Source organism: Pelophylax lessonae (assembly GCF_965119305.1).
Source record: "Pelophylax lessonae genome assembly, chromosome: 5".
Taxonomy (NCBI): domain Eukaryota; kingdom Metazoa; phylum Chordata; class Amphibia; order Anura; family Ranidae; genus Pelophylax; species Pelophylax lessonae.
In genome coordinates, this window is record NC_138772.1 from 163,391,118 (window position 1) to 163,401,482 (window position 10,365).

General features: G+C 42.5%; 1 pseudogene across 1 annotated transcript; it reads left to right on the top strand.

Annotated features, from left to right (window-relative positions):
• The first annotated feature begins 6,712 nt into the window (after positions 1–6,712).
• LOC309557260 lies at positions 6,713–9,011 on the top strand (annotated as a pseudogene). The gene has a single exon. The product of its transcript is annotated as an uncharacterized misc_RNA (transcript).
• The last annotated feature ends 1,354 nt before the right edge of the window (positions 9,012–10,365 follow it).

Consider the following 10,365-nt stretch of genomic DNA (forward strand, 5'->3'; position numbering starts at 1 on the left):
ATCTCCTTTAAGTTGGTGGAGGCAGCTACATTTTATCAAATTAAACTGCTGTAGCTGCAGCACAAGCACCTTGGTCAGATAAATAGTTATTTAGTAGACAGACCACTGGATGTGTGGAAGCATTCTGGCAATGGTAGGACTTTGCAGGAGTGTATAGAGCTTTTAGCTTGTAAGAGGAATATGGCTGTACTTTGTACGATTGGTGTCTTATGAGGTCAAGCCCATATATCAGAGGAGTCAGTAAGACCGGTTCACCTTGATATTAACATGTATATTTGTTCTTCCCCACTGTAGAACATGGCACTCAATTTGGGAACTGAACTCTGTGCAGTGGGAGGAGAAAGAGGCTCCTGTTGTTTTTACTAAGTGGATTATTGCAAAAGAAAAAGAAGGCTTAATTCGGCCACAGCATAGGTTTCCCTTGCACATGTTGCAAAAGGTGACAAAACTGTCAATGCACTGCTGTTTACATAACTTGGGTAGGATTCCAGGCTGGTCCCCATGGGACTATGGTGCAGGTTTGTAATCATGTGGCCCTCCAAGGATCTCCGTGCAACTGTAAAGACAACTGAATTATTTTGATTTTGCTTAAAGGGTTACTTAGCATTTTCCTTGTTCTTCCATGGCTCCCAAACAATCTTGAACTGCAAGTACCAGTTTTTAAACTACATACTTGTATGTACTGCAGGAAAAAGGAAAACAATGGGAGATTTATATTTTCTATGAATTAAAAGATCAACCAATAACACTTTTAAAATTGCAATCAAAATCACACTGTGTCAAAAATCCTGAGGGCATATATCTGGCCTGATGTAAAGTATAAAAACAAAACAACAATTTTTGGCTTCCTGAGAGGAATATTTTTTTCATAGACTTCAAATATGAACCACTTACACATGTCAAACTGCAGGAATAATTTTTAAAACACTCTGTCTAGAAACACAGCAACACACCAAATGGCCTACCACTGCCAAGTGAGTACAACAAGAACACAACAAATCCTTTTTTTTCCTCTTAAGTCTGCACACATATCGACAAAAGATGATTATTTTAATTCCCTTTTTCGGGGAAAGCATGCTGTTCTGTAAATGGGCTCAACAAATATGGAAATCTGTAAGAATAATGCCTCAAAACACAGTGTCTAAAATCACTGGGAAATGTAACAAACAAATACAGGAATGAATCAAGAGCACCACAAATTCCTATCTTCTCTGTATAAGTGTGTATTTATACATATATATATATATATATATATATATATATATATATATATATCAAATATACAGTATATGCATTTTATTTTTCATTTTTGGATAAAGCATGCTGTACTGCAACTGACCTAAGAAACCTGCAGCAATAGCACTTGTAATAAAAAAAAAGTCTGAAGTATAAAACCCTTTTTTTATTTTTAACTTTTATTTATTCAGCTATTGACTTGGTGTTTCGGAAGCTGCAAGTGGGACATGAATGTTAGGTATAAAAGAGAAACTAGGCACAAAACATTTTTTAGGTGCTTGAGTGCTGCCAGCCATTTACTACACAATAACTTTAAAGCAGAACAAAAGTACCTTAATGAAAAACTGCTAGGAGGTAGTTTTTTGGCAGAAGTAACATACCAAGTCTATTCTGCCAGAAAAACATTTCCCTTATGCTCCTAGCAGTTTTTTATTTTTTTGTACACTGCCTGCAACACATAAGCAGCAGTGGAGTGTGCACTCTTGGCTCATTAAAGCAGACCTACACCAAGGAAAACAACTTATTTGCACCTGGCTCCACCCCCCTCGCTCTTGTACAATTAGATAAAACTAATTTTAATACTCCAGATTTTTTTTTTTTTTTTTGCTGCAGCACTGCCTGTACGCTTGTCTAGGCAGGAATTACTTTTTGTACCCTGTAGCCTGTTATGGCACATATGAGCCACTGGATTCCACAAAGTGCACAGAATTGCCACACTGAGTTTTGCGCGGTCATGTAACACTCTACCCATTTGACATTTTTATCATTTTTTTCACACAAATAGTTTTCTTTGGGTGGTATTTAATCACCACTGGGTTTTTCTATTTTTTTCTAAACAAAAAAAAGACAGAATTTTTTTTTATAGTTTGTTATGAAATTTTGCAAACAGGTAATTTTTCTTCACTGATGTGCGCTGATGTGGCTGCACTGATGGGCACTGATAGGCTGCACTGATGGGCATGGATAGGCTGCACTAATAGGCACTGATGTGGTGGCACTGATGAGCACTGATGGGTGGCACTAATAGGTGACACTGATGGGCACTGATGAGGCAGCACTGATGGGCACTGATAGGTGGCACTAATAGGTGACACTGATGGGCACTGATGAGGCAGCACTCATGGGCACTGATGAGGAGGCACTGATGAGGCTGCAATGATGGGTGGCACTGTTAGGCACTGATAGGTGGTACTGATGGGCATTGATAGGTGGCACTGATGGGCACTGATAGGTGGCACTGGTGGGCACTGATAGGCAGCACTGATAGGCATTGGTAGGTGGCACTTATAGGCAGCACTGATAAGAGGCACTGATAAGGCTGCAGTGGGCATTGATTAGCAGCACTGGTGGGCACTGAGGGGACCGATGTCCCTGTAACAGACCGATAAAGGTTTTCTTCCTTTTTCTTCACGTTGACAGCGTGAGGGGAAAAAAAGCTTATAACCAGCTTCTGGTTACTTCCGTGGTCAGCTGTCATTGGCTGACACGTGGTAAAGGGCCGCTGTGATTGGCCCTTTAACCCGATCTGTGATCAGCAGAGTCTCAAAGACTTGGCGATCACAGAGCGCGCCATCCATGGACACCCTCCCAGCATTTTAAGCCCATGCTGTAGCCGTCCTTCAGCTATAGCGCAGGCAGAAAGTGGTTAAAGAGGAACGACAGTCCCTCTCAAGGTTAATCCCACCACCCCGCTCCAGAACTGTCATCTTTAAAATATGGTGGATGCGCAAATGTGACATGAGCCTCTGCTGGGTCCCAAAGGCTGGACAGAGCCTTTTGACATATCTGTGCATGTATCATATTTTTAAAGATGACAGCTCTGGAGAGAGTGGGTGGAACCAGCCATAAGGGCAATAAAGTTTATTGTAAAGCCAGGTGCCAGGATGATATAACTCAAGTATGCATTCACAGGAGTTGCCCAATGGTAGACAACGAAGACCCTGGACCTATAAAAAAGACCATCAGAAGATGTCAGTGGCCCTGAAAAGAGCAGATGGGTGGAAGTGTTGGTGCCGCATTGTTGGAGGAGGGCCACTATAAATTAAAGGTACCGTAGGCTCCATTCACACTTATTCAGTTGGCCTTTGAGCGTTTCTGCATTGCTTTTTGCTGTGCTTTTTGTGTTTTTTCTTTTACCAAAGTGTTGCCACGATTTGAGTTTTGCGTCCTTTATGCTTTTTTTCTGGCAAATTTGTTGCTGGGTAGAAACCCATTACATGCTTTTCTGTAGCTTCTTCCTTGAAGTCTATTGAACAAAAAAAAAAAGCACAGTTTTGCATTTAAAAAAGTCCCTGGCCCTTTCCAAAAATGCTGAGGCACAAAAATGCATTGATGTGAACATGTTCCATGGGAACCCATTAAAAAAAATGATGTCCTGCATTTCTGCAAAAAGCATGAAAAAATCACATGCGAATGGGGTCTTAATGCTTTGCATACTTGCACAAAAAGGCAAGAGCTCCGGAGACCCTGTAAACTTGGAATTTATAAAAGAAAAAAGGCAGCTTTTCTTTAGCACTACAAGATGTAAAATAGCCGATTAACTTAAACAAAATCCTAGTTAGCGATTTGGCAAATACACTGACAGTATGGCCCAATGTGACTGTCATATATTATTATACAAAATGCCACTAGCATTTTAGCTCAGGCTGAAAAAAAAAATCAACAATTTCATAAGCATTAGTTTTGTAAAGTAGAATAATCTCTTTGAATTTACACACACTGACAGCGTGACCTGTTATGACACTGAATGCCACTGGCATTTTTTTCTCAGAATAAAAACAGACAGAAATTTTGCAAACTTTAAGGTCAAGTGCAGGAAAAAGGCAGCTTCGCTGAATAATCCATTCCTTTGCTTGCAGTGACATCATATCCAAGTATAACAAAGACTGTTACTGGCATTTTCTTTTAGAATGAAGTATTTACAAATGTTAGATTTGTGATCAAAGGGTAGCCTGCTCCTACATATGGAAGTTTTATATGCCCATTTACTTGGTTGCTGCAAAGAATGGAATGTTATTTTCTGGGCTGCCATTGATAAAAGAAAGGCATGCCAAAACAAATTCATATGTAGCAGCCAAATATCATGCCTCACTCATTCCTTACATAGTTACATAGTTAGTGAGGTTGAAAAACCAGTCCATCCAGTTCAACCTGTAATGGATGTAATTGATGGTTTAGTAAAATGCCTATTTCTACAGTATTATATACAAGCTTATAAACCATTTATACCCATTTATGGTATTTTATGCTATAGTGCTGTTATGCTAATATGCTAATATGCTTTTATGCTTTTTACTTATATGAAATACTTTCCTTGCTCAAACATAATTGCCAGATCACTTTTCTCCTATAAAATCAAAGCAATAAGAAAACAAGAAGAACAGATGATTTCCAAGATGGCGCCTCCAGTGAGGGACACACCTAGGACAGAAGATGGTCATATCCTGGAAGAAAGTTATATGTGCATAGATACATCCAATCAAATAAGATTATAATTTGACTGTCTAATTTAATGCCATGCCTACAGGACATTTCCTGGAGATGTTCTGTATGGGCTTTATAAGCTTAAAAGGCGGAAGTAATAAAGCAGAACTGTTTCACCCTGACTGTGTCAGTGTCAGCATTTCTCTGTGTGCACACATGCATTACTCTTAAAAATTAGGCCAGGGACAGATATAACTCTATCGGCATTGTTCCGATCCGAAGCAACTGGTGGCCCGTACGGGGAGCTTGGGTCTTTCGACCAAGAGAGAAAGCCGATGAAGAGGAGGCTGGGAGGAATCAATTCGCAGAGAGGGGGAGACTGATCACCTCTGAAATACGGTAAAACATATTTAATATCTTATCCGTATGCTCTCTCTGTGATTGGTTTATCTCTGTATCTGTATCGGCTGCTTGCGGTCATCAAAAGCAGGTAACATAGCTTGCCCAAGCTCCATTTGTAAAGAACCTGCACAAGTTATATCTGCCGCCTGTTTTGTGTGTTATATGGTCTGCTTCTGTCTCGCCCAGAGTATAGAGTGCTGTCCCTCGATATTTTACTGTTAGTAGCAAAAGGCATAGCATTCTCATAGGGAAACAAAAAGATGACCCCTCTCATGGTGACCTCTGACACACCACACCTGCCACAAAATCCACGAGTCTGTTATAATTGCGGTAAGCCCGGACACTTCAAAAGGGAGTGTCGAAGCCCTCGGAGGATTACCAACAGGCAGTCTGACAGTGACCCACAAGGAGGCACATGACAGCAAGGACAAGACAACCAGGGGAACCCATTCAACTCTGTGCCCAACACTTGACCTCTGTACGATGCCCTGAACCCTGAAGACCAACCCTTTCGTGCTACCTTCAGAGGCCCTCTGAACTTTGAACTTCTGAAGGAAATTCTATCTACGGTCCCCGCCCTCGGCCTCCCAGACTATGAGAAGCCTTTCAAGCTGTTTGTCTCAGAGAGAGAGAGAGACATGCCACAGGAGAGTTGGCTCAAACCCATGGCAACGAGGTAAGGCCCATCGGCTATTATTCCTGCCAACTGGATCCAGTGGCTAGGGGGGGACCCTCTTGCTTTAGAGCCGTCTTCGCAGCCCAGGCTCCCCTGGATAAGACTGCTGACCTCGTGTTGGGACATCATCTCATCCTTCTGGCCCCTCATGATATAGCAGCCATACTGAATCAAGTACAGCCAAAACACCTGCGACAGTAAGACATCTCAGACTTTCAATGGAAACTGCACATCTACGGACTGTAAGTGAAGTGCCTTTGGACAATCCTGACCTAACTATCTATGTAGATGGATCAAGATATGCAGACCAAGCAGGAAGATATCACACTGGATATGCTGTCACCACTGAGGATACAATCCTCCACGCCTCGGCCCTACCTCCTTCAAAGTCTGCACAAGAAGCAGAGCTCCGAGACCTTATTACGGCATGCCAATTAACAGAAGGAAAGAGAGTCAACATCTACACGGACTCAAGATATGCCCTTGGCGTTGCCTGTGATTATAGGATCCTTTGGAGGACCAGAGGGTTTCTAACGGCTAAAGGTACACCTGTGTAGCATGGTGAAGCAATCAAAGACTTGATGGATGCTCTACTTCTTCCTGCCCAAGTGGCTATACTCAAGGTAAAGGCACATGGTAGACTGAATTCTCCGGAAGCACGAGGCAACCACCTGGCGGACACCGCCGCAAAGCAGGCCGCATACGAAGTGCGAGAAGTTAACAACAGAGCAGACATGCCTGCTTCGGATGGAACAGCATCAGCACCACAGAACATACAAGATACTGAAGCTGTACAAACCACCATGGTCCTGCAAAGCCCATCTGTAGACTGGACATTTCTCAAAGAACAACAGAAAGCAGCAAGTAAAGAAGAAAAGGAGATGTGGATAAAGAAAGGAGCCACATTGAAGAATGGACTCATGGAAGTGGACAAGAGACCATGTTTGCCACGATCTATGTTCCCAGAGTAGTAGAGTGGGCTCATGGTGCCTCTCACCTATCAAAAACTTTGATGAACGCCCTGATCAACAAATACTATTTGGCCCCAGGGATCACCCCACTCACCAACAATTTTTGCAAATCATGTACTATTTGTGATAAGTGCAACCCTGGAAGACCGGAGAAAGTGCCCAGAAAACACCTAGCAAAAGCCCAGTATCCTTTCCAGAGAATACAGATTGACCACATCCAGATGCCAAAGAGTGGCCGATATGAGTACGCTTTGGTGATCATAGATATGTACTCTTCCTGGCCAGAAGCTTTCCCTGTTACCAACATGACAGCAAAGACCACAGCTAAAAAGCTTCTAACAGAAGTAGTGTGCAGGTATGGCGTCGCAGAGGTTATAGAGAGTGAGCAAGGGCCGGCTTTTACGGCCTCAGTAACCAAAGAAATATGGACAGCCTTGGGGGTCACACTAGCTTTTCACACCCCATACCATCCACAAAGTAGTGGAAAGGTAGAGAGACTGAATGGTACAATAAAGTCTAGGATGTTAAAAATGTCCCAGGAGACAGGAATGAGTTGGCCAGACAGTTTACCTATTGCTTTGTTTAGTGTCAGATACACTCCCAGAGGGAGCCATGGATTATCACCCTATGAGATACTGTTTGGGTCAGCCCCTAGACTAGGATGTTATTATCCGCAACAGTTACAACTTCAATCTGACGTATTGGCTGATTATGTGATTGCATTGTCTCGTGAATTAACCCGCATCCGTGTGAGAGTGTTTTCTTCCATTCCAGATCTTGAACTAGATACAGGAACACACAAGCTGGTTCCCAGCGACTGGGTCTATATAAAGAAATTTGTATGAAAACACTCCCTTGAGCCCAGATTCGATGGTCCCTTCCAAGTCCTCCTAGTAACTGCCACATCAGTGAAGGTGGCTGGAAAGAACACCTGGATACACGCCTCCCATTGTAAGAAAGCCCCTGTGCCTAAGGGGGCGGACGAGGACGAAGCATGATTCTAAATATCCTTTTCTTGCTGGGAACGACTAAGGGCAACAAGCAGCCATTACTGAAAATAATGGAAAGATCACTTTCTGGTATAATTCTTCTGATACCCATGTCTCCACGTTTGATTTTCATGCATGTAAAATACCCAAACTCAATAGCAGATCAGAATGGTATAAGACAGGACATGGGGAAGGGTATATTTGTGTCACCAAGGGGTCATGGGGAAAGAATTGTGCCTATTGGGGAGCAGCAGCTTGGAACACAGGGACACCCTGGGGATACCAACCCCAACCAGCTTATGATAGTAAGGATAGCCAAGGAGAGCCCTTGTTGACCGTCTCACCTTACATAAACCAGGGCCTAGCATGACACTTGTTCTAAATATGCAGAATCTTAGTCCCTCTGATAGGGGTGAGATGGCAGATCCTACCTTTGAGGATACAATGGCAGCTGAAACCGTTTCACAGAAGCCAATCTCTGGCTAGAGTGGATGAGGTACAGTGCTGGTAAGCATAATAGAACCAATTGTTATGTCTGTGGCAGTGCTAGACCACACTTAGGTACAGTCCCATTGAACATACCTGAAGAAACAGAGGAGTGTTTCCTAAGCCTCTTTACTAACATTTCCACTGATTATTCAACGTGTGAAAAATGGAAGGCAGAATACCCTAACAATACCAGGGACCCAAAGCCTAAAGAAGTTATCACAATATATCCTGGGAATTACACCTGTTATGTCCGCTACACAGGGAAGGGTAGAAAATTGGGGACCTTCCCAAGAGGTTACTGTGCCTCTTACAGTCATGTTCCAACTAACTTGGTGCAAAACCAGACCCAATCCCTAGGGGATGTGTACTGGGTGTGTGGAGATATGCATGTAAGAACCAGACTATAGGAAGAGTGGAGAGGAGAGTGTGCCCTTGCAAAGGCTATCATGCCTTTGCACATCTTGACAGAAAGTGCTCATGAGGCACATATCGGTCTGACCCCAGGTAAAAGGATGAAACGGGAAGCTCTCCTTGGAAGTTTTGATCCTCATATATATATATATATAGATGCCATTGGAGTTCCAAGGGGGGTCCCTGACGAATACAAGGCTCGAGACCAGGTCAAGGCCGATCTTGAATCCCTAATCCCCATAATAACTGTCAACAAGAATGTAGATTGGATAAACTATATATATTATAACCAACAAAGGTTTGTTAACTACACCAAGGATGCATTCCAAGGGATAGCTGAACAATTAGAAACCACATCCCAAATGACCTTCCAGAACCGGATGGCTCTGGATATGATGTTAGCAGAAAAAGGAGGAGTCTGTACCATGATAGATAAGACCAGCACCTGTTGTACCTATATCCCGAACAACACTGGACCGAATGGTAAGATCACATTAGCTCTTAAGAAGTTAGAGAACCTATCAGTTGAACTGAAAAAAATTCAGGTGTCACAGACCCATGGGATCAATATTTTAATTGGATGAGTGTGTGGCAGAAAGTCTTGGGGCAGATAGGAGTGACTGTGTTGATCATTCTAATCCTCCTTGCTTTAGTGGTTTGCTGTGTACTCCCCTGCTTGAGGAAGTTCATGGAGAAAGCAATAGACCAAACTACACCCACATTCATGAGCCAAGACATAGAACTTGAGGAAGAAGATTATGGAAAACCATATACACCATTGCAGACATTCCCTACCTCTGCCAGCGACCTGTAGGGCCATAGGGAGAGCATCTGACTTCCCATGCGCGAAGACCGTGCCAAGGGGGGTGATTGATTAGCAATGACTCGTCTAAAGTGCGGCACAAAAGAGTTCCAAGGCGCATGAGGACAGATGAGCTAGGATCGATAGGGACAGGATGAAATAGACATTTTAAGGGGGGAATCTGTAATGGATGTAATTGATGGTTTAGTAAAATGCCTATTTCTACAGTATTATATACAAGCTTATAAACCATTTATACCCATTTATGGTATTTTATGCTATAGTGCTGTTATGCTAATATGCTAATATGCTTTTATGCTTTTTACTTATATGAAATACTTTCCTTGCTTAAACATAATTGCCAGATCACTTTTCTCCTATAAAATCAAAGCAATAAGAAAACAAGAAGAACAGATGATTTCCAAGATGGCGCCTCCAGTGAGGGACACACCTAGGACAGAAGATGGTCATATCCTGGAAGAAAGTTATATGTGCATAGATACATCCAATCAAATAAGATTATAATTTGACTGTCTAATTTAATGCCATGCCTACAGGACATTTCCTGGAGATGTTCTGTATGGGCTTTATAAGCTTAAAAGGCGGAAGTAATAAAGCAGAACTGTTTCACCCTGACTGTGTCAGTGTCAGCATTTCTCTGTGTGCACACATGCATTACTCTTAAAAATTAGGCCAGGGACGGATATAACTCTATCGGCATTGTTCCGATCCAAAGCAAACCTATGATGTGTGTGTGTATGTGTTTTTGTCAATAGTGCATTGTATACCCCTGTATGTTGTGGTTGTTAAGGTGCCCATCTAATAGTTTTTTGAAACTATCGATGCTCCCTGTTGATACCACTGCTTGTGGAAGAGAATTCCACAGCCTTACCGCTCTGACAGTAAAGAACCCTCTGTGCAGTTTAAGGTTAAACCGCTTCTCTTCCAGCTTTAGGGAATGGCCAA